The sequence below is a fragment of the Lepus europaeus genome, chromosome 2 (assembly GCF_033115175.1).
Source record: "Lepus europaeus isolate LE1 chromosome 2, mLepTim1.pri, whole genome shotgun sequence".
In the NCBI taxonomy this organism is placed as follows: domain Eukaryota; kingdom Metazoa; phylum Chordata; class Mammalia; order Lagomorpha; family Leporidae; genus Lepus; species Lepus europaeus.
In genome coordinates, this window is record NC_084828.1 from 129,337,114 (window position 1) to 129,361,187 (window position 24,074).

The 24,074-nt window shown below is 35.2% G+C and overlaps 1 pseudogene; it reads right to left on the bottom strand.

The window, feature by feature from the left end:
• Positions 1–9,006: 9,006 nt before the first annotated feature.
• On the bottom strand, positions 9,007–12,023 carry LOC133751720 (arylacetamide deacetylase-like; annotated as a pseudogene).
• Positions 12,024–24,074: the final 12,051 nt, after the last annotated feature.

Genomic DNA, 24,074 nt, shown 5'->3' on the forward strand with positions numbered 1-24,074 from the left:
TGTCCTGGTTTCTCCTCTTCCAGTCCAGCTCTCTGCTGTGGTCCGGGAGTGCAGTGGAGGATGGCCCAAGTGCTTGGGCCCTACACATGGGAGACCAGGAGAAGCACCTGGCTCCTGCCCTTGGATCAGCGTGGTGCGCCTGCCGCAGAGAGCCAGCCTGAGCAGCCATTGGAGGGTGAACCAATGGTAAAGGAAGACCTTTCTCTCTCTCTCTCTCTCTCTCTCTCTCTCACTGTCCACTCTGCCTGTAGAAAAAAAAAAAGAAAATAAAAAAAAAAGAAAATATCACTAACGAAATAATTAATAGTTGGTTTACTATTTATATTGGTTCCCCAAGAGCAAAAAACTCATGTTTGGCAATTTTTGAATTTTTCATTACATTGTGTTTGGAGATCTTAACAAATTTGTAGGTACTCAACTAATTTTTTGTAAACATATTTTTTTTTTAAGGCAGAGTGGACAGTGAGAGAGAGAGAGACAGAGAGAAAGGTCTTTCTTTGCCGTTGGTTCACCCTCCAATGGCCACCGCGGCTGGCGTGCTGCAGTCAGTGCACCGTGCTGATCTGAAGGCAGGAGCCAGGTGCTTATCCTGGTCTCCTATGGGGTGCAGGGCCCACTTGGGCCATCCTCCACTGCCTTCCCAGGCTATAGCAGAGAGCTGGCCTGGAAGAGGAGCAACCAGGACAGAATCCGGCGCCCCGACCAGGACTAGAACCCGGCATGCTGGTGCTGCTAGGCGGAGGATTAGCCTATTGAGTCGTGGCGCCAACCAACAGTTTTAATCTATTGTTTTATTGGTAGATTATGCAAGTAAGCATCTAATTAAAATAATCATATATTCTAAGCCCCAGAGATGTTTATCTTTCTATGTACTATGTATTTCCTGCTGTCTGGAGTTACTCTAGTTGATTAGTCCAAGTGCTGCAAAGCATTTTACTTTGGGAGTGTGTTCATTCTGAAAAGAACTAGCAACCAATTTATCTTTTGATCAATTGCTGTTACTAATATTGGGTCCATGTTCATAAGCTCCACTATTTTGAAAACCTGGTGGAATGAGTTTTGTGCCATGAAACATATTTCTCAGAGTTATAAGATCCCATCCCCCTCATCCCAACAAACAGCACTGCAGATGTTTTAGCAAGCGCTCCCTAGAGATTTTTGGTTTTCTTTCACAAACATTACTGTAGCTTGACTTTGGACATCCTGTGCCTCAAAGTCTTTTAAAAATGTTTCTTCTTCTGAAATGCTTTAATGAATGAATATAAAAAAATAAAAGGAATCAATTTTGGTTTTTTCCTTAGCAGTATACTGCCTTCTGCTGGCAGGCTGATTAAAAGCAAATGGATATCTTTTTAGAATAATAAATGTTGGAAGGAACTTGAGAAATATTTCTGAAATTTGAGCACTAGTGGTCTATTCAAAATCACTTTAGGAAATACAGAGATTCATAAAGTGCTGTTTGGAAGACTATTTTTAAAAATTTCAAAGCCTCAGTTTTAACTTTTTGGTTTCATGGCTTTGCCTGAGAGCTTCAAAGAGGTCATCAAATTACGTACAGTTTTCATATATGCTTAGATTGTCATAAATATGAAAAAAAATAAAAATTCTACTAGAGGACTTATGGGCATTTTGAAATATATATATCTTGAGAAAATACTACCCAGATCTTACATTGTCATTTTACAGATAAGATGAAAATGCAGGGGCCAGCGCCATGGCACATAAGGTTAATCCTCCGCCTACAGCACCGGCATCCCATGTGGGTGCCGGTTCTAGTCCCGGCTGCTCCTCTTCAAATGCTGCTCTCTGCTATGGCCTGGGATAGCTGTAGAAGATGGCCGAAATCCTTGGGCCCCTGTACCCACGTGGGAGACCCGGAATACGCTCCTGGCTCCTGGCTTCAGATCAGAGCAGCTCTGGCTGTTGTGCCCACCTGGGGAGTGAACCAACAGAAGGAAGACAGCTCTCTCTCTGCCTCTCCCTCTCACTGTCTGTAACTCTACCTCTCAAATAAATAAATAAAATATAAAAAAAAGAGATGAAAATGCAAAGAGATGAACAGATCTTTTACAGGAATATCAAATCTTATTGGCAGAAGTCTTGATAAGAAAAGTGTCTGTGTGTGTCTGCGTTGCTGTGTGTGTGCATTTACCATGTATGTGCACATAGCACAGTTGTACCTACCCAATTTTCCTTTGTTTCAATCAAGAAATAGTGAATGGATTTTATTTAAATGTTATGATCATACTGAATCTTGGGATACTACTTGGGTTGATGGCTTTGTAACTAGTCATAACGTTTGTGTTTATTCTTTCATTTTTTTTCTCTTTAAGATTCCACTTATTCATTCAAACACTGAAAGTAAAAGTCCATTGCATCATCAAAAATAAAGAAATAACAGCATATACTCTAAGATTCATGGAAGAGTTGTGTGTGGTGTGGAAGGTAAAATGAAGCATATGGACTAAGTAATAATAAAGCTAAATCAAATATAATGTTGATTAATAGTAGTGTGATTTAAAGATTTCCTGCTTAAATATTCAAAATTTAAGGACTTAAGACACATCAGTATTCAGTTATCAAAATACATCACGAGATAGTTATGACTGGTTATCTTTATAGTCTGTGACTATTGGCTTTAAAGTTTAGGCAAATCGAAGTTGGTAACGTTTTGCAGTATCTCCATTAGAGCAATTTCTAATTGCAAGTGACAGTATCTACTTAATGTGTCTCTTCTTCTTTCAAGTAACAACTTAACTTTACTAAAGAAATGATAAATGATTTCAAAATCTATTCAAGGATTTTTTTCAAAGATTGCAAAAAATTTATCATCTAGAATATTTCAAATAACATGTTGATTAAGAATTCTGGTTTCTATTGAATTCAAAACAACTAAAATTATTTAAAATACATTTATATGATAATTTTATTAAAATTTTAGAAATTAAAGGGAATCTGTTCAATTTAAAAAGAGATCATCTTGAGGTATTTATTTATCATTTTAAACACTTTTCTGCCCAATTTAAAAGCTAAGACTTTTTTGTAAATCATATTAAAAGAAATATTAGAACATTATCTTATTGGATATGTATTATTTTAGTATTTCTAATTTGAAAATTAAAAATTTGCTTCAAAATCATGAATGTTTTGAGTGTTGACATGGGGCTATAATTAAAAAAGTACAAAGTGCACTCTACTTCATGTGATGGGTCATGATCAAAATGCCGGCATCCTAAATGCATTATCTAAAATGATCTTCAGGCTATGTATATCAGGTACATGTGAAACAGAAAGGAATCTTTTGTTTAGACTTGTATCTTATCCCTAAGATTTATTATTATAAATATCCCAATGTCAAAAAGAAGTCCACAATTTGAAACACTTCTGTTCCCTTGTATTTCTGAAAATGGATACTGAACCTGCATATAGGCAATATTTAATTTTACAATTTTATATTGTGCAGGGTAACAACTTTCTGGAGACCACAAGGGGGCAGACGAAGAATAAATGAAAGAAAATCTTCCATTTACAATCTGATGAAAAGTTACTTTTAAGCTGAATTAATCTGGTTTTATTTATTTTCTGTTTACTGAATGTTGTCTTGTTTTATCTTGACTGTAAAAATAATTTCACTTCTGCTTTGAATAGTATTGGAACATTGTTAAAAATCTAAACTCATTTGATTTTAGTTACACTATCCCTTATTTTCAATGAGAAAGAAGAGTGATAGTAATGAACTTGTACATTAAAATGAGTGTTAATATTTTTATAGTTACCAATATATTATTTTTCATTAATTAATCTTTCTATAGAATTTTGTTTATTTTCACAGAGAAACTTAAAATGATATTGATTATACTAATGTCTTATTTCTTTTCATATCAACAAATAGATCATTACAGTAATATTTTAAGAATAGTTTGGATAATCTTGAATTTCTTTTACTGTTAATGTTACCTTATAGTTTGATTGAAACATTAAACATTTCTCTGCAATTGTCTGAAGACAAACCAGTTAGTTGGGAAAAAAAAATTCTAACAGGAGTTATTTTTGTCAAGGATGAATTATATTTGTGTGTGCTCATAAATTTAGAAATGGTAGTAGTTGTGTAACAATTGTGGTAATAAACTACTGAAAATCCTTCTTTAACCCAAAAAGGAAAGGGCGTTTGGGCTGTGAATTAACATATAGAAGATTAATTATTTCTCTCACAAGCTTAGATTTTTCTCTAATCCACATTAAAAGAAATATCAAAACAGTATCTATTGATATATATATATCCTAAATATATATGTGTATATATATATATAAAATGTGTATCTGTTGATCTTTCAAATAAATAAAAATAAGTAATAATATTAAACAACGGACAATTAAATGTCCATTAACCTTAATAATTGAGGTATGCTCAAAAAATCTTCAGTAAAGATAAATTGATCTGTTGATCTAATATAAATAAATAAGATTTGGGTAACATAATAATCCACAATACTTCTAAGTTAAATTAAATTAAAAACTGGTAGTCATTTAAATGCCTATATGGTAAAATATATTGAAGTAATGTGTTTTCACTCAAAGTACTATAAGATATGATGTTTCCTATTTACTTAGCCTTTGTCTCTAATTCCAAACTACTAGTTGAGCTCTAGCTCATTTATGAATATAATTCATAATATATTTCATATATTCATGTTCATAATATAATTCATGATATAATATAATAACCTTTTATGAGTCCATTTTAATCTCATTACCAATTATTTTGTATGAGATAAAAAATACTTCTATATGATATTTATTGCATAGACTATTAGATGAATTTTTAAGTTAATGATATCCTTTATAGCCACTTTTGTCAGTTGAATTACTTTTTTTTTATGTTTACAGTGGACATGATATTTTTAAGAAAACTTTGATTTAATAAATATAAATTTTAAAAGAACAACCTTTGAATTGTGGTTGATTTTCCCCCCATAACCACCCTCCCACCTGCAAACCATCCCATCTCCTACTCCTTCTCTCATCCGATTCCTCATTAAGATTCATTTTTAATTATCTTTATATACAGAAGATCAATTTAGTATATAGTAAGTAAAGATTTCAACAGTTTTAATGGGAATACTAATAACCAAAGTACATTAGCTAAAATATCTGCCTTTAGTTATAGACTAACCTGAAGAAAGATAAATATAAGTATGTGATAATTATTCTTGTAAAGAAATAGCAAGGTGAGTAAATGATAAATATTTATGATATCCAAACAAATGCATACAGGATAAGATAATCTCAAGGAGTGATCAGCCCATGAATCAATCAAACAAGCATTACTTGTTTGAAAGAAAAACAGGTTCAGACACTGTAGTAGAGAGAGGGTGGCTGGGAAATGACTTTGATTAGAATTAAGAAAGGCCTTCATGAGAAGATAATACTTTGGAGAAATGAATATTTGAGGAGGAACAGCAGTACAAATTTCCTGCTGCTTGTGTATGAGAAACAGTGAAGAGGTCAGAGTGGTTTGTGTACACAAGAAATGCATAATAGGAAATGAAATGAGAGATAGTCACCTAGATTATGGTTGAGACATAGTAAGGCCTCTGTGAAGATATTAGCTTATAGTAAATCTGCATTAGATGGAAACCTTTTGGGCAGAGGAATGACATGTGATTTTTAAAAGATCATTCTTTCAGTGTGATAAGAATAGTCTCTAAAGGCACAGACAGAATGAAGGCAGAATGATGAAGTAGTGTGTCACAAGAATTAAAACAGTGAAAAATGATAGTGTATCCTATCAAATAATTAGTGGTGGAGGTATTAAGAATTATTGACTTGTCCAAAGATTTTGAAGATAAAAACAAAAGGATTGAGGCCAGCTCTGTGGCATAGTGGGTAAAGCTGCCGCCTGGCATCCCATATGGGCACCGGTTCGAGTCCCAGCTGCTCTAGTTCTAATCCAGCTCTCTGCTATGGCCTGGAAAAGCAGTAGAAGATGGTCCAGGTCCTTGGGTCCCTGCACCCACATGGAAGACCTGGAAGAAGCTCCTGGCTTCAGATTGGCACAGCTCAGGCCATTGCGACCATCTGGGGAGTGACCAGTGAATGTAAGACCTTTCTCTTTCTCTCTCTCTCTCCCTCCCTCTCTCTCTCTCTCTCTCTGCCTGGGCCTCTCTGTAACTCTGACCTTTCAAATAAATCAATAAATATTTTTAAAAAGCAAAAAGATGGTGTATGACAGGAAGAAAAGAACTGTTTTTGACATTAAGGTGTTCTTTATGTGAGAAGCAGGCAGAATTTTGGATTTTTCATTTAGTTAAATAAGAAACATTATGAATGGTGATTATTTCATGAAGAAAATCTGAAATTTAAGTTTGAGAAGTCTATGTGTATATATCAGTGTTGTCAAGAAGGCAGTTGGATGTAATGCCAAATTAGAGTTGAGGACATCCAGGCTAGACATGTGAGTAGCTGGATTCATCATGCAGATTGCTGACAACATGAGAGTAGGGGTCATCAACAGGTAGAGAAGAGATCTGAGTACTGAGACCAGAAGCATTCCACTGAGAAAACTCTAAGAAACAGAGATAGCTATTTCAAGGAAGAGGAAATGACAGCAGTGTCAAATTCCAGATCTTTTTTTTAAGCCAAGGGATGGGAAGATGGAGAATTGACCTTGGGTTTACAAATATAGAAGTCATTGTTGTTAACTTTGTTCTGAAAATTTTGGTGGTTCATGAAGAAAGACTGAAATGCATATAATAGAGAAACAAGTGAGAGGGAATAGAGACAGGGAGTGTTTCTATTAAAAAAATAAAAACAGAGAAATAAGGAAGAAGATGGAGAGGAAGAGGATGTCAAGAAGTATTTGCTGTTTAAGATATGTAAGAAGAGCTAATTTCCATCTTACTTAGAGATAGAAACCAATAAGATTAAAAGAAGAGAACCACTAGAGTAACATCCTTGAGAATAAAATAAAAAAAAGAATGGAATGACTAGTATGCCTAGAAGGAAATAATCCTTATATAGAAGTACAATTGCTTAGTACATTTATAGTAAAAGGAGGTAAGACATATTACATAGGTATCAGTGCTTAAATTGATGGGGAGCAAGAGCTTGTGTAGGTTTTCTTCCATCATTTCTGTTTTGCAGTGAACAAGATCACTAGTTGAAATGAATTTTAGAAGAGTTGGTGCTGGAAATTTGAGTAGAGTTAAGAATAGAAGATTTAATGGATTGGAAAATCATAGGATGATTGCTAGGCAGCATTAAGGGCATAGTTGAGGTTTTCCAGTCTTGATTTAAGTGAGAAGTCTCAGCCCTTCTTTGGGTTTTCTTCAATCAGGTGTTGTGTAGGGTGACGGCTTTTTTCAAAGTTAGTATTTTGATAAACAGCAGATGTAAAGAGTGACAAGACAGTAGTTGGAGCATATAAAAGAGGAATTATGATGATTGACCACAGAACACATTTTTGTTAAGAACAAATTATGTGAAAGCAGCAAGAAGGAGTGAAATGTTGCTATAGTCAATGAATTTAAATTCCATTATGTCTCAAATATTGTTGCAATTGGTAACTCAGCTTGAGTGCACAGGAGTATTTTGTAATCTGGTTATGGAGGGGGAAGAATTACTGGCTATAGCACACTTTAGAGCATGGGCATGAGAATGTTTCATCCAAAGAATGAACAAGATTATTAGAGGACAGTTTGCCAAATAGCTAGGAGTTCACGGTGCTTAATGGATTTTCCAAATTAATACCTGGATTAACAATGTTTTAGTGAGATACTGACAAGAAACTCAAATTTGAATTCTTTAGAAGCACAAGGTGAAGTAACCCATGTGGGTTACCAGCAAAGAATATGGGGAGTGGTGATATGGTCTGTTGTAAGCTTTTTCTATAAAGAGTCATAGGATAAATCTCTGAGACTTTGCCAGTCACGTATGTTCTCAGTCTCCTCCCACGTCTTCCTTCTCCTCATCTTCCTCTTTCTTTTAATCCAACATGCTTTAAATGCATAAACTACTCTTAGAGTTCTACAAAAACTGGCAGTTGGCTGGACTTGTCCTGCAGACTCTGATTTGCTGACTCCTTGGTAAGACTAGAGGAAGAGGGAATGTTTTGCAAGGAGCAAGAAGTAGGGCAAATACCTACTTCACTTCCAGGTCTTGCAGTTGAAAGAAAAATAGAGGAAGCAATGTCCTCACCAAGTATAGATTTCAGTTGTCAGAATTTGAAAAGAAGGAGAATACACATTCACTCCCAGCCTTCCCCCAACCCCACACACAATTTTGTGCTGATATAAGTTAAAATAAATATAAACTGCACCAGTGTTTTTTATGTACTTATATTTTATCCTGTTTAGAGAAATACCTGAAAGTGAAATTTCTGGATCATTAGAATTTAATCCCCACTTCTGCCAACCCTTGGCCCAAAGCAGTAATCCTGTTTTGAATCATATCGCTGTCATTCTATTTCATGAAAGATTAAAGTAAAAAAAAAAACTATCTCCCTTAGCAAGACATAGTTTCAAGTTTTGGAATGTAAATATCACAAACCTCAGTAAATTGACTCTGGCATGCTTTCTTTATTTTCTTTATTGCTTGTAAGTGTGAAAGACAATATTGTTTATCAATATAATTAATGGCAACTGTACATTGAATTAAATCTTGACTTTGCTCAAACTGTAAGTAATATTTGCTTACATTTATCTTTCTCCAATTGTAAAAAGTAGTCAGCACACAAGAAATGAGTACATGAGAAAATGAGGTATGAGATATGAAATAAGTAAGACTAGACAATGGAAGGAAAATATGTCAGAAAAAGTAGATAGACTCTGGAAATTGAATAAAATACCCCAGAATAAGAAAGAAAAAAAAAAAGTGAGTATTTATAGTAGCCATTATAATGCCCTGTGTGGATCTTATATAGATCATTGTCTGGAAGACCAACTTCTACCATGTGGATTTTCTGATGCTTTGAAATTTATCTTAAAATATGCCATACTATGCTTTTTACTATAGATTTTCCTTTAGCCAATTAATATAGTGATTTATCATCCTATGACTAACTTTAAATTCTAGAAATAAACAAGCTCCATGGAATCTTTCTCAACATGGTTATTAATCACTTGAACTCCAGCATTCTGAAGTCTGGTGACATACATGAGTCCATCATCCCTTATGGCATCAAACTGACAGTGATGACACAACTTATTGTCATGGGTCAATACTGGGGCTAGCCTTACATATAGGAATCCTGGATATATTTTAGCCAGCTCAGAACTACCATGGGTTGGACTTTTATAAGCATATACTTTCGTAAACCTCTCAGGTAGCAAGGAATTCCAGTTAACAAACTTGAATGCATGACTTGATTCCACAGGAACAAGCTAGTTGGAATTCATGGCTTTCTCAAGTGATTTATCGGTTGTAAAGCATTCTCTCCAGAACCTGACCGTGTGTGATTTGGGGAGAACCGGATCATATATATTTTCTTGAAACGATGGTGAATCTATGTCAAGAAGCCGAGGGGCAGGAAAAATTAAAGACTGGATCCTGAGTTTGATCTTGACATCTGGATCACCTAAGAGCTGAGAAATAATTAAGATGCTATTCACAAACTACTTTCATTTTAAAACAAATTTACTACAATAATACATGCTATACATAAATTCATAATATCAAAATACTTAAGTGATAATTGTAATAAAAACATCTCAACAGACTTTGAAGTATTCATAATGGGTTCCTAAAACAAGATGTTCCTTAATTAATGCAAACTTTTAACACTCAAAACCATCTGTCACATTCTCTTCCTGGATTATGTGAAAGGATCTAAGCAGTAATTAACAAGTTTACCACATTTTCCATGAAGAATGGCAATGGAACTGCATAAATTTGACCAGATTTCTCTCTTGTTATTGTATGGGTTTATTGGGGATATACTAGAATAGCCTTTGCCAGGGAAAGGAAAAATAACTTAATGAATTTTTCTGACTTGACTTTGATGCTAAATAGACATGTTCATTTAGGAGATTTGGGCAGATTTTCCATTTTAAAACATTCTAATTAATGTTACTCTTTTACACATAGACCTAATGAGGTAATATTAGCAATTTCAGTGGTCTGCAAGGAGGGATGTACAAACAGCAGAATGGAAAAAAATGATAAGAAGAAAGTTTAAAAGTTTAATTTTGAAAGATCTTTAAAATTTGTTTTACAAGTGCATAATATATGGTAAAAGAAGTATATAATTTCTATATAAGGATATAGCATTACAGGATGCAGCTCACTTATTTTCCAAGTACTGATGTTCGTGTACATTTTACTGAAATGGACATTATTGATAGAGAACATTACAGCTTTTGAGTATTTTTATATAAATGTACCCATGCAACCCACAAAACAACTCTGGAATGTTGAAAGTTTCATTTTTTTTTTTTTTGAAGAGGAAATGGATTCTTAAAGAAATTAAGTGAAAGTTACACATACAAATTAGTGCATCTCAAAAAAACTCGGGCCTCCTGATGCCCAATCTAGTGTTTGTTTCTGATACATTATAAAACCACAGTAATGATTATAAATTCACTTTGGGAAGTTTCAAGATGTTGTTTTAATTATGGTTGTAATAAAATCCAATAATAACATTCTTTCCTTGATACAGTTGTCCAAAAGAAACTGATTGTCAAAACACTCTTCAGGTAAAAAATTATAAATATATTTAACAAATAAAAGAAGTGTTTTAAAATTGCTTTAAATCTATCATTTATAAATAAAATCAACTAATAAAATCTAAATTTCTGTAGGTATAGTTAGTTCATATGGCAAACAGTTCATAGGCAGCTTCTCTTCATCCATGTCACTACCAGATGGGGAGAATTGTTTACTTTAGATTTAAATAATCAACAGCAGTACTCATTAAAAAAAAAACATGCTACATACAATCTGGGATAATATTGCCACTTATTATTATATTATTAAATGGCACTAAAATATCTGATTTTATATACATATTCAAAGGAAAGTGAATTCATTTTATTTCTTCACTCTAGCAAGCTTGGACCCTTTCAATATGCTTATGATTTTCTAAAAATGGTGTGATTATCCTGACAACAAAAAACTGAGGATTATTGAATGCATTTGAATCTCTGATCTTTATGTTCTGGTCTCACTTTATTACTTCTCATTTGATTAGGATGCTATTTCACTGACATCATCTTGCTATATGTACTGTCAAACTGATACATGATTTGAAACCAATGATCCATCAAGAAAATCGTAATCTCATTAAGAAAAAAAATCGTAACAGGGAGACAGACATTTTCATCCATTAGGTATTTCTTTTCAAAATTACCTTTATTATATCCCAAAATCACTATACTTCCATTTAAATTTAAATCTCAATGCATATATTAAATCTGTTTATAAATAGATTTCTTTTTTGAAAAAAACATACAAATGATAAGCATCTTTTACCTGCTGGGTCACTGCTGCACTTAAATTCACACCAGCACTGTCTCCAGAAACAACAACTCTTCCAGGATCAACACCATATTTTTCAAGAAAATCTTGTCACTAGAACCACTTTAAGCCATCATAGACATCTTAAAACTGAATTGGGGGCCGCGCTGCGGCTCAATAGGCTAATCCTCCCCCTTGCGGCGCCAACACACCAGGTTCTAGTCCTGGTCGGGGCACCAGATTCTGTCCCGGTTGCCCCTCTTCCAGTCCAGCTCTCTGCTGTGGCCAGGGAGTGCAGTGGAGGATGGCCCAAGTGCTTGGGCCCTGCATCCACATGGGAGACCAGGAGGAAACACCTGGCTCCTGGCTTCGGATCAGCACGCTGTGCTGGCCGCATTGCGCTGGCCGCAGCGGCCATTGGGGGGTGAACCAAGGATAAAGGAAGACCTTTCTCTCTGTCTCTCTCACTGTCCACTCTGCCTGTCAAAAATAATAAATTAAAAAAAAAACGGAATTGGGAAATGATATTTAGGTGCTAGTCTGTAGTTGTGGAAGGAAAATATGGTTTTCATTTCTCTTGCATTTTTACTTTTTATTAAAGAATGATATACAAAAGATGTTCCAAAAGTTTCTGAAAAATGCATTTCATGAAAAAAATTATGTATGAATGTCAACATTTTTTGCACCACAGTAAGCTTACATTTTAGTTTTATTTTGCTATAGCCTTTTTGAAATCCATTGTATATGCTGAAATGCTAATTTTCAAATTGAACCCAGTCATATAGTTAACACAAAATCATGAAACAAAACATTGCCAGCACCCCAGAAACCTTCCCTTTCCTCTCTTCAACTGGAAGCAGAAACTAATTTGACATCACAATGTGGACTCATTTGCATATTTTTGTCCTTTAAGTAAATGATATCATATGACGTGTTTCTGGTTTTAACTGTTCACCTTTGTGAGCATTTTATTTATTCAATTATCAATTGATGGATATTGGGTTGTTTTCACTTTTGACATTTTAGAAATAATGTTGCTACCAATAGACAAGTTTTATTGTGTGTATGTTTTCATTTACTGTATATACTTAAATGGGTAGTATGGTAGCACTCTGTTTAGCAAATTGAGGAACTAACAAAATATTTTCCATTGTGGCTCTATCACTTTAAATTTCCGTGGTATAAAAAGAGTTCCAACTTTTTCATCCCCTCAGTAATATTTTCATTATCCATTTTTATTATAGTCATCCTAATGGCTGTGATGTAGTATATCATTGTAGTTTTGACTAATGATATTGAGTATCTTTTCCTGTTACTATTGACCATTTTAATTTTTATAGGACCAAAATTATCTATCTTTTGTGATCAGAGTTGTCATTTATCTTTAATATATTTAAAATAGGAGTATATTCAAAGGCAAGGCATTTATACACACAAATGTTTAAAAATCTATTTTAAGTTTTATGTGTGTGTGTGTTTTGTCATTTATGTAGGGAACTGAAGGCTGGCCACCTGTGGGAACCTCCTCATTTTTGTATCTACATAGCTTGCAGCAATCGGTCGAGAAAAACAACTCTAGGAAGTGCCCACCACAAGTCCTATGAAAACAACCAAGTTGAAACAGGATGGACTCTGCACAAACAACTAGGAGGAACTAGATGAAACAGATGAACTTTCGACCTGAGGCTATATGTGCCCTTCCATCAGATTGGACCATATTAGCATAAACTGCACGTGAACAGAACCACTATTGGCTGTGGAGTACATGCTCCTAGGGACTTGGGATATAAAGGAACATTGGGATCTGGGCGGGGGGGCCCCTCCTCCTCCTCCTTTCTCTTCTCCCCTTGCCCTTTCCTTCTGTCTCCACGAATAAAGTTCCTTGAGAACCAAGAAACAGTGACCGTGTCGTGACTGCGTTGGATCCTTGCTGGCGAGGGTTCGACAATTTAAATCAAATACAGCTGATGTCTGATAGTGCCTTCTGACTTGAAGAAAATCCTCTTTAGAGTGGGTGTTTACTATTTTTCAAGATGTGTTAAGATGTTGGTGTCCCACATCAGAGTGCCTGAGTTCAATTTCTGGCTCTGCTGTTGTGGATTAGGCAATGGTAATCACCCAAGTAATTGGATTACTGTTACCCACAAAAGAGGTTTGCATTCCTGCCTGTTTGGCTTTAGCTTGGCCAAATCGTAGCCACTGCAGACATATGGGGAGTGAACCAGTGGATGGAAGCTGTCTGTCTCTTTCTTTGTCTCTCTGTTTCTTAATTAAATAAATAAAAATTGAAGAAAAAACTTTAAAAATATTTTGAAATAAAGAATCATGTAAACTTGAATTCTTGTTACTTTTAAATGTTTTGCTGATAACTACATTAATGAAGGATCACTTACAAACATTGAATACCTATGTTTCAACTTTACAGTGATGGTTTAATTTGGGTAATATTAATATTTTGCTAATTCTTAACCTTTCCTTCATTTTCTGAAAACTAAATTTATGTAACTACATGAGAGTACTTAAAATAAAAAGAAATTTAAAGGCATGTTAATTTTAGTGTGAGAAAACTTTGAAATCCATATTTTTTTCTTAAGATAAATTTTCCAGCAACATTTTGGAGACCCCCCACATATATGTTTATGAATCTTCTTAGCAATTGGTACCTAATTTTGCTTCCTCTAAGAGTTATTTTTAAAAAGGCACTTTTTAAAAAAGATTTATTTATTTATTTGAAAGGCAAAGTTATAAAGAGGCAGAGGCAGAGAGAGAGAGAGGAGAGAGAGAGAGAGAGAGAGAGAGAGAGAAAGATCTTCTATTTACTGGTTCACTCCCGAAATGGCCACAATAACCAGGTCTGGGCAGGTTGAACCTAGGAGCCTAGAATTCTATCCAAGTCTACCATATTGGTGGCAGGGGCCCACCACTAGGACCATTATTTGCTGCTTTCCAGGCCACATTAGCAAGGACCTGAATTAGAAGCAGAGCAGCTGGGACTCAAAGTGGCTCTCTGATAGGAGATAGATAGGGGATGCTGGCGTTTCAGGCAGTGGCTTCAATCATTGCACAGCAAGACAGTCTGATCCACCCACCCAGGACATTCATTCTTAAATATTGTGGGTAAAGTTTGAAAGTAAATACAATCAAAGTGATTATGCTCATAGCTAATATAGTCTAACCCTCCGCCGGCACCCCGGGTTCTAGTCCTGATCGGGGCACTGGATTCTGTCCCAGTTGCTCCTCTTCCAGTCCAGCTCTCAGTTGTGGCCTGGGAAGGCAGTGGAGGATGGCCCTGTGCTTGGACCCTGCAGCCGTGTGGGAGACCAGGAGAAGCACCTGGCTCCTGGCTTTGGATCAGCGCGGTGCGCTGGCTGCAACAGCCACTGGGAGATGAACCAACGGCAAAGGAAGACCTTTCTCTCTGTCTCTCTCTCTCACTGTCCACTCTGCCTGTCAAAACAAACAAACAAACAAAAAAACAGATACCACAGAAATAAAAAGAATCATCAAGAATTACTCAAAGAGCTGTATGCCAACAAACTGGGAAACCTAGAAGAAATGGACTGCTTTCCACTCTGCCTGTCAAAAAAATAAGAATGAGCAAATGAAGAGAAGGTTGTTTCCTTAACAAAAACCCTATTTTTATAACAATTTTCCACAATTCCCACATCAAAATACTACAGAGAAAAATTTAATGCTGTACTTATCCAAAAGAAACCACCCATGCACAGCTCGGTGGAATTTGAGTTTCCCAGTGAGTCACCTGATTGTTCTTCATCCCTTTTATTTTTATTTTATGTATGTATGTATGTATGTATGTATGTATTTATTTATTTATTTTTGTCTGGCACAGTTTGTCCTTGGCCCTTGAGGGCAAGCTCTTGGAGCTAGCTTCAGGCTCCCCAAATGCCTTACTGGAAGTGACATAAGTTTGGCTCTGTTCTAGATCATAGACATCAGGAGATAGCAAGACACAGGCTTGACCAATGTGGTGTTAGGTATATGGGAAAGAGACAGGAACAGAATTGTAGCAACCTAGAGGAACCACTGAAGTCTGCATGAGACAGGGGGGAATAAACAGGAATGTGAGATAAAACTGTCTCCTTTTTAAAACACAAAAGTGGAATTTCTTCCTTTACTACTTACTTTCATACTACTATACTAAAAATGTTAACTGAAAGTATAACTAACTAGCTGAGACTTCCATCTCTTTTTATTTTGTCTAGAAGGAATATTTGATGATTTTCGTATCTATCTCCGATGCTCCTATCCATATCCAATTATTTTACCAGTGCTCTGAATTTTCTTTTAGCACATCTCTTTTCTAGCTAATTTCTATTCATTAACTTCATTCCTTCAGGCTATCTTCTTGTCTTATTTGTTCCACATAAAAATAAATAAATTCCTCTTCCTTAACTGTTCTTTCAACCTATCACTCTCTTGCTTATTCCTTTCACAAGTAAATTTGATCAAGGCCAGAAATTATTTTTTGTCATTTCTTTTAAAAAATATTATTAGGTGAACATTCCATCAAATCTTATTTAAAATAGTATTAATATAGAAGTTCAACATCCAAGAGACATATTTACATCTTACTTATTTTTTTCTATCTATAAATTTCTCTATTGTAATTCTATACATCAAAAAATTTGCATCTAGTTGTGAGTACTTTAGTCTTAATAGGCTGATATATAATTCTAATGCATCTACTACTTTATAACACACTATAATATTTACTTGTCAATTTATTAGAGATTGCCTAAGTTACAATGTAAGATCCAAGAAGGCAGGGAATTTGTTCACAGACTCCTGGAATATTGCCAGTCATGTAATAAATATGTGAGTAAGTAAAGTGAAAAATAAGACAATCAAGTAATATCTTTTGGAGACTGAAAGAAATAGCAAGGTATGCTTTCTTTTTTTTTCTTTTTTTCATTCAGGATAATTTACTCCTAAACCATTTATAATATGATGTAGACAAATATTCAGACGTTCATATATATCTCTATTATTAGCTTCAAAAGAATGTAATAATGACATTAAAATTTTATGAAGTATACATGCTTATAAACAATAGATTTTACATATTAAAATCATTATTAGATTATCTTGGTGTTAGTACTACATACATTACTTTGTGTAGTGTACTGTACATTATATTGTGGTATGCAAATATATATCCTCATATGTTTTGAAACATCTATAACCACATATATATTATGTTTAAACATATTGTTTACTTATATATAAATACATATGTGCCTACATGTATATATACATATGGCTACATATATAAAACTAGCTTTATTAGATTCTATTGAAATTGATAAATTTATATAATTGGAAAATAGAGAAAATGAAAATTAGTAAAGAATTTATTTAAATGCTGATTTTATCATTTGATGCATTACAACATTTATCTGCTTATATTCAACACTACAACATATTAGAATTACAGATTTCTTACAAAAACAACACATAAATCAGAAGTGACTCATATATAATTCACAGCTTCTAGCATCTATACATACACCTGTAATACTATAAGGTGTGTACTCAAGTTATATATGTCTTATTGTCAGAGGCTCATCTTCTACCATTTAATTTTAATGAATTGCTGATGCTTGCTTTGCCTTAGTTAAGTTGTATAAATATTCAAAGAAATTAGCAAAATAAGATTTCAGTAAATAATTTAAATGCTGAGCCTAGTAATTTTCAATTTTATTTTTTTAAACTTTTATTTAATAAATATAAATTTCCAAAGTACAGCTTTTGGATTAGTGATTCCCACCCCCATAACTTCCCTCTCACCCACAACCCTCCCATCTCCATCCCATTCACATCAAGATTTACTTTCAATTATCTTTATATATAAGATCAATTTAGTATATATTAAGTAAAGATTTCAACAGTTTGCACCCACACAGAAACACAAAGTGCAAAGTACTGTTTGAGTACTAGTTATAGCATTAATTTACTTTGTACAACACATTATGGACAGGGATCCTACAGGGGGAGTAAGTGCACAGTGACTCCTGTTGTTGATTTAACAATTGACACTCCTGTTTATGGTGTCAGTAATCACCCTAGGCTCTCGTCATGGGTTGCCAAGGCTATGAAAGCCTTTTGAGTTCGCTAACTCAGATCTTATTTAGATAAGGTCATAGTCAAAGTGGAAATTCTCTCCTCCCTTCAGAGAAAGGTACCTCCTTCTTTGATGGCCCATTCTTTCCACTGGGATCTCACATGCAGAGATTTCATCTAGGGTCTCTCTCTCTCTTTTTTTTTTTTTTTTTTTTTTTTTTGCCATAGTGTCTTGGCTTTCCATGCCTAAAATACTCTCATGGACTCTTCAGCCAGATTTGAATGCCTTAAGGGCTGATTCTGAGGCCAGAGTGCTGTTTAGGACACCTGCAATTCTATCAGTCTACTGTATATCCCACTTCTCATGTTGGATCGTTCTCTCCTTTTTTTTTTTTTTTTTATTTTTTTTTAAAGAAAGGCAGACTGCCACGTGCAGCGCCTCATTTGGATGTGTCTGGAGTCTTGGAAGCTTGACTACCCTACGTTCTCCTACAAATGGACCTTGAGAGCTTGTTTGGAGGTTCTAGCAGGGGAGCGCAGCTACTCGTATACCCCTGACCGAAGACCGGTCCTCCTCTAGCGGGGAAGGTCGTCCCCTTTGACCGAGCGCGCAGCTTCGGGAGGGACGCACATGGAGCGGTGAGGGAGGAAGGGGACACCCGCCTAGCCAGCCAGATCAGCCGAATCAACCCTGGCGATCAATGGAGTGACAGATGTCGCAGCCAGATCGCCCTCACATCCCGTTCTCTCCTTTTTAATTCTATCAGTTAGTATTTGCAGACACTAGTCTTGTTTATGTGATCCCTTTGACTCTTAATCCTTTCATTATCATCAATTGTGAACTGAAATTGATCACTTGGACTAGTGAGATGGCATTGGTATATGCCACCTTGATGGGATTGAATTAGAATCCCCTGGCACATTTCTAACTCTACCATTTGGGGCAAGTCCAATTGAGCATGTCTCAAATTGTACATCTCCTCCCACTCTTATTACCACTCATATTTAACAGGGATCATTTTTAGTTACATTTAAACACCTAAGAATAATTGTGTGTTGATTACAGAGTTCAACCAATAGTATTAAGTAGAACAAAAATAATATACTAAAAGGGATAAAGTATTAAGTTGTTCATCGACAGTCAGGACAAGGGCAGATCAAATCACTGTTTCTCATAGTGTCCATTTCACTTCAATAGGCTTCCTTTTTAGTGTTTTGTAAGTTGTCAATGACCAGGGAGAACATATGATATTTGTCCCTTTGGGACAGGCTTATTTCACTCAGCATGATATTTTCCAGATTCCTCCATTTTTTTGTAAATGACCGGATTTCATTTTTTTTACTGCTGTATAGTATTCTATAGAGTACATATCCCATAATTTCTTTATCCAGTCTACTGTTGATGGGCATTTAGGTTGATTCCAGGTCTTAGCTACTATGAATTGAACTGCAATAAACATTAAGGTGTAGATGGCTTTTTTGTTTGCCAATTTAATTTCCTTTGGGTAAATTCCAAGGAGTAGGATGGCTGGGTTGTATGGTAGGGTTATGTTCAGGTTTCTGAGGAATCTCCAAACTGATTTCCATAGTGGCTTTCCCAGTTTGCATTCCCACCAACAGTGGGTTAGTGTCCCTTTTTCCCCACATCCTCTCCAGCATCTGTTGTTGGTAAATTTCTGAATGTAAGCCATTCTAACCGGGGTGAGGTAAAACCTCATTGTGGTTTTGATTTGCATTTCCCTGATTGCTAGTGATTCTGAACATTTTTTCATGTGTCTGTTGGCCATTTGGATTTCCTCTTTTGAAAAATGTCTATTGAGGTCCTTGGCCCATCTCTTAAGTGGGTTGTTTGTTTGTTGTTGTGTTTCTTGTTCTCTTTGTAGATTCCGGTTACTAACCCTTTATCTGTTGCATAGTTTGCAAATATTTTTTCCCATTCTGTTGGTTGCCTCTTCACTTTCCTGACTGTTTCTTTTGCAGTACAGAAACTTCTCAATTTGATACAATCCCAAATGTTAATTTTGGCTTTGACTGCCTGTGCCTCCAGGGTTTTTTCCAAGAAGTCTTTGCCTGTACCTATATCTTGCAGGGTTTCTCTGATATTCTATAATAATTTGATGGTGTCAGGTCATAGATTTAGATCTTTAATCCATGTTGAGTGTGCAAAAATCAACAGCCTTTGTATACAAGGCAATTCCTTGGCTGAGAAAGATCTGCTAAGTTTAATCACATTCACAAAAGCTACAAAACCAATCAAATACCTTGGAATAAACTTAACCAAGGACGTTAAAGATCTCTATGATGAGAATTACAAAATCTTAAAGAAAGAAATAGAAGAGGATACCAAAAAATGGAAAAATCTTCCATGCTCATGGATTGGAAGAATCAATATCAAAATGTCCATTCTCCCAAAAGCAATTTATAGATTCAATGAGATACCAATCAAGATACCAAAGACATTCTTCTCAGATATGGAAAAAAATGATGCTGAAATTCATATGGAGACACAGGAGACCTCGAATAGCTAAAGCAATCTTGTTCAACAAAAACAAAGCCGGAGGCATCACAATACCAGATTTCAGGACATACTACAGGGCAGTTAATCAAAACAGCATGGTGCTGGTACAGAAACAGATGGATAGACCAACAGAACAGAATAGAAACACCAGAAACCAATCCAAACATCTACAGCCAACTTATAATTTTGAATTTTAACATTTATATGTTTTACATAGAGAGTAAGCACGTGTTTACTGAAATACTCATTTCTTATCTTACAATACTAAAGTAGATGTCACATTTCCGTCCATCAAGAGTACTTTGCTTTGACTTAGCCTCACTCTGTAGCATCACTGACTCTGCTCTGTTTCAACACAAAAATCACTAAATGGAATTTTTTATTGAATAATACTTTTTAAAGAAATTTTAAGTCTATTATAAATTGGAGGGGCCTAAATGTTATATATATATTAACACATTTAATGAGAAAAAGCTAGATGTATAATGAAATTATAAAATATACCCATGAGTGTGAGTTGATTTTAAAATTTCAATGGTTTCAGGATTCTGCCAGGTAGTGTAAAAAATGTATAAAAAACACAGAAAACTTCTTCAAGTGGACAATGAGTAATATAACTGGAATTTGATGAGCACATATCTTCATATCATCTATCTCTTTATTCTAACTGTACAAAAATTGATAAGGATTTTAATTATGAAATTACCAGAAGAAATAATGGAAGAAAATAAAAGGATGGATCTTGACAGTTAAGGTATGTTTTACTCACATAATCTTTCTTGGAAAATCCCACAAAGCCTCATTTCCCATAAAACATAAATCTGTAAAAATTCAAAGTTGAGAAATAGTGCCTGAGCTATTAGATTTAGTTTTAACACCAACTCAGAAATTGTTGTTCAAACTAGTATTTATGCTTCCAACTATTAACTTTTGAAAGTTATGCATTTGATATTTGAGGAAGCCATTGAGAAATAGATGGGTGGATAGATAGATAGATATTAAATTAGGAGATTTAATGGAAAATACAGGAAACAAAGAATATTGATGAGAAAATAGAGTCTTTGAAAAAGACTCCAAGCCAACAAAGATTCAAATCTCCAAATAATATGAAGGACATCCATATACCCTGAGATAGTGTGGAACATACTCTTTAGAAGTACTGTTATTCCCATAACTGTGCCAAAGATAGATTATATAAATTAATCACAGTATTATTACTTACCAAGCCTTAGTACAGACTAAAAATGAGTAGTCTTCCTATAATTACAGCAACCAGTTTTCCACTCCTGATGGCCATCCACCATCTTTCAAATTTACTATCAATATTTCTCTGCTTTCTTACAGAAAGATATGGCATCCTTGAGTCTGGTGTTTGATGCACTATGTCTTCTTTTCTAAGTAGGTAGCCTTATAAGAGAAAGAGTCATGATCTCGAAGGCCTTCAGAGTTCATCAGTTGGCAGGCAGCCAGGGCCCTATCACTACATAGGTTTATACTTTGTACCACTATAAAGCAGGCCTGAGAAGTTTGCCCTTAGGATTTTAGCAGTTAGCCTGTTTACTGTCTACTTTTATGAGTGATTCTTCATATTTCTGAATAGAAGATAACCTCATAAAATATAAAACTAACCAGTCTGCTCAATTTGCAATGTCTAAATTTCATGCTTTAAAATGTTTTTATACCTTAAAAAATTCTTCATCTGGAAGCATTAGTATCATGAATTTGCATCATTTCTTAACCAGAGTTGCCACAGTATTTGAAGTGTAATCTACCTGCACATTCCTCATCATCATCTTGTCAAGTTCCTGCATTTGTGATTGTTCAAAAATACTCATACAACAGATGTTTAGGTTGTGGACCTTTGATGCAGCAGTTAAGATGCCACTTGGGATGCCTACATCTCATAACCGATTACCTGGCTTGGATCCTGGCTCCTCTTCCAATCCAGCCTTCTGTTAACATATACCCTGGAAATGCAGTATATAATTGCTCAAGTAGTTGGATCCTTGTCACCTTATAGGAGAAATGGATTGAGTTCTAGACTCCTGGTTTCAGAATTATGCAACCAGGAATGAACCAGTGGATGGAAGAACTCTCTGTGCGTCCCTATTTCTATACACACATAGTTATAAAAATATTTTTAATTGTGCTTCTCATGGGAGCACTAGTATTGAACCTTTTGTGACTTCTTGACAATCTCAAGGATGCAGACTAAAAAATATTAAATGTTATTTTTGGGATGCATAAAGTATCACTAATATATGAAGAGCACCCATTGACAATAACAACTGTTATGTATGCATGAATTTATGGAGATAATTGTTGACAAAATCCCATTTTTAAAAGATTTGTTTATTTTTTTTGAAAGGCAGAGAGAGAGATTTTTTAAAGATTTATTTATTTGAAGGCAGAGTTACAGAGAGGCAGAGAAGGAGGTGGGGAGAGAAAGAGAGAGATCTTCCATCCTCTGGTTCACTCCCCCAGTGTTGATCCAAAACTAGGAGCCTGGAGCTTCTTCAAAGTCTCCCCATGGGCACAGGGGACTAAGGACTTGAGCCATCTTCCACTGCTTTCCCAGGCCATATTAGAGAGCTGGATTGGAAGTAGAGCAGCCAAGCCTCAAACCCGCGCCCATATGGGATGCCAGCACCACAGACTGAGGCTTCACCCACTTATGCCACAGTGCCAGCCCCAGCAAAAACCCATTATTAACATTAACTGAGTCATTCTTTATCTTGGCATACTGAGGCTTGCATGTTTCTAATACCAAATGATTAAACTTTTATTACAGATTTCCATATAGCTAGCTAATAAACTGACTTACTGATCTATAACGGAGACTAAGTATTGGGAAATAAATTATCCCATGAAATGTCTCTTCTATGTGGTTAGGGATCACTTGAACTCCAGCATTCCACAGTCAGGTGACATACATGAGTCCTTCATCTCCTAAGATGTCATAATGACAGGTCACAGCATAGGTTGGGGTAACCCACATAATTGCTTGTCATCAGCTATCAGCAGTGCTGTCCCTACGTCTAGGAATCCTGGGTGTTTTTATATAGCTCAGAACTACTATAAGTAGGATTTGTAAAGATGGCCTGTCTTATATTTCTCTAGGGCAAATAACTCCCATTAGTGGATTGGAACAGATGGTGTGATTTCACTGGTACATGTTGGTTGGATAGCATGGCTTTCTCAAATGATTTATCTGTTGTAAAATATTCATTCCACGATCTAAGAGTGGTTTGACAGTACTGGAAAATGTGAATTTTCTCTAAGAGATGGCAAATCCATATCAAGAGTCTGAACGGCAGGACTTATTAAAGACTGGATCCTGAGTTTGATCTTGACATCTGGATTCTGGATGAGCTGCCAAAAAAAAAAAAAAGTAGAACAAATTGGTTATCTTAATTCCTTTATTTAAAAACAAAATAATCACAATTTAAAAATTTGTCTTTAACTTTGAAATCCCTAAAAAATGGCATATGCAAATCTTCAGAAAATCTCAATGTTAAAGTAACTGTAGTACTAGATGTCCAAAAAGTGTAGGTTCTAGTTTTTTTTTAAAAAAATCATTGTTCTCATGGAATATGGAATAAGATATTTTATTACAATGTGACTATCTTGTTTGTATAATCTACACTTATAATCTGAGGCATTGCAAATATTTGACTCTTTATATCTTTATTAAAAATATTTTAAACACTTTATAAACAAACATTGAGATATAATGTAATGCATTTCTTTCTTTCTTAGCTCTAATACTAAGGAGATATTAGAACTTAAACAAATTTAATTGTGTAAATGTTAATTTTAAAAAATTTTGTAAGTTGGGGCCGGTGCCATGACTCACTGGGTTAATCCTCCGCCTGCAGTGCTGGCATCCAATATAGGTGCCAGGTTCGAGTCCCGGTTGCTCCTCTTCCAGTCTAGCTCTCTGCTGTTGCCCTGGAGGACAGTAGAGGATGGCCCAAGTGCTTGGGCCCCTGCACCCGCATGGGAGACCAGGAAGAGGCACCTA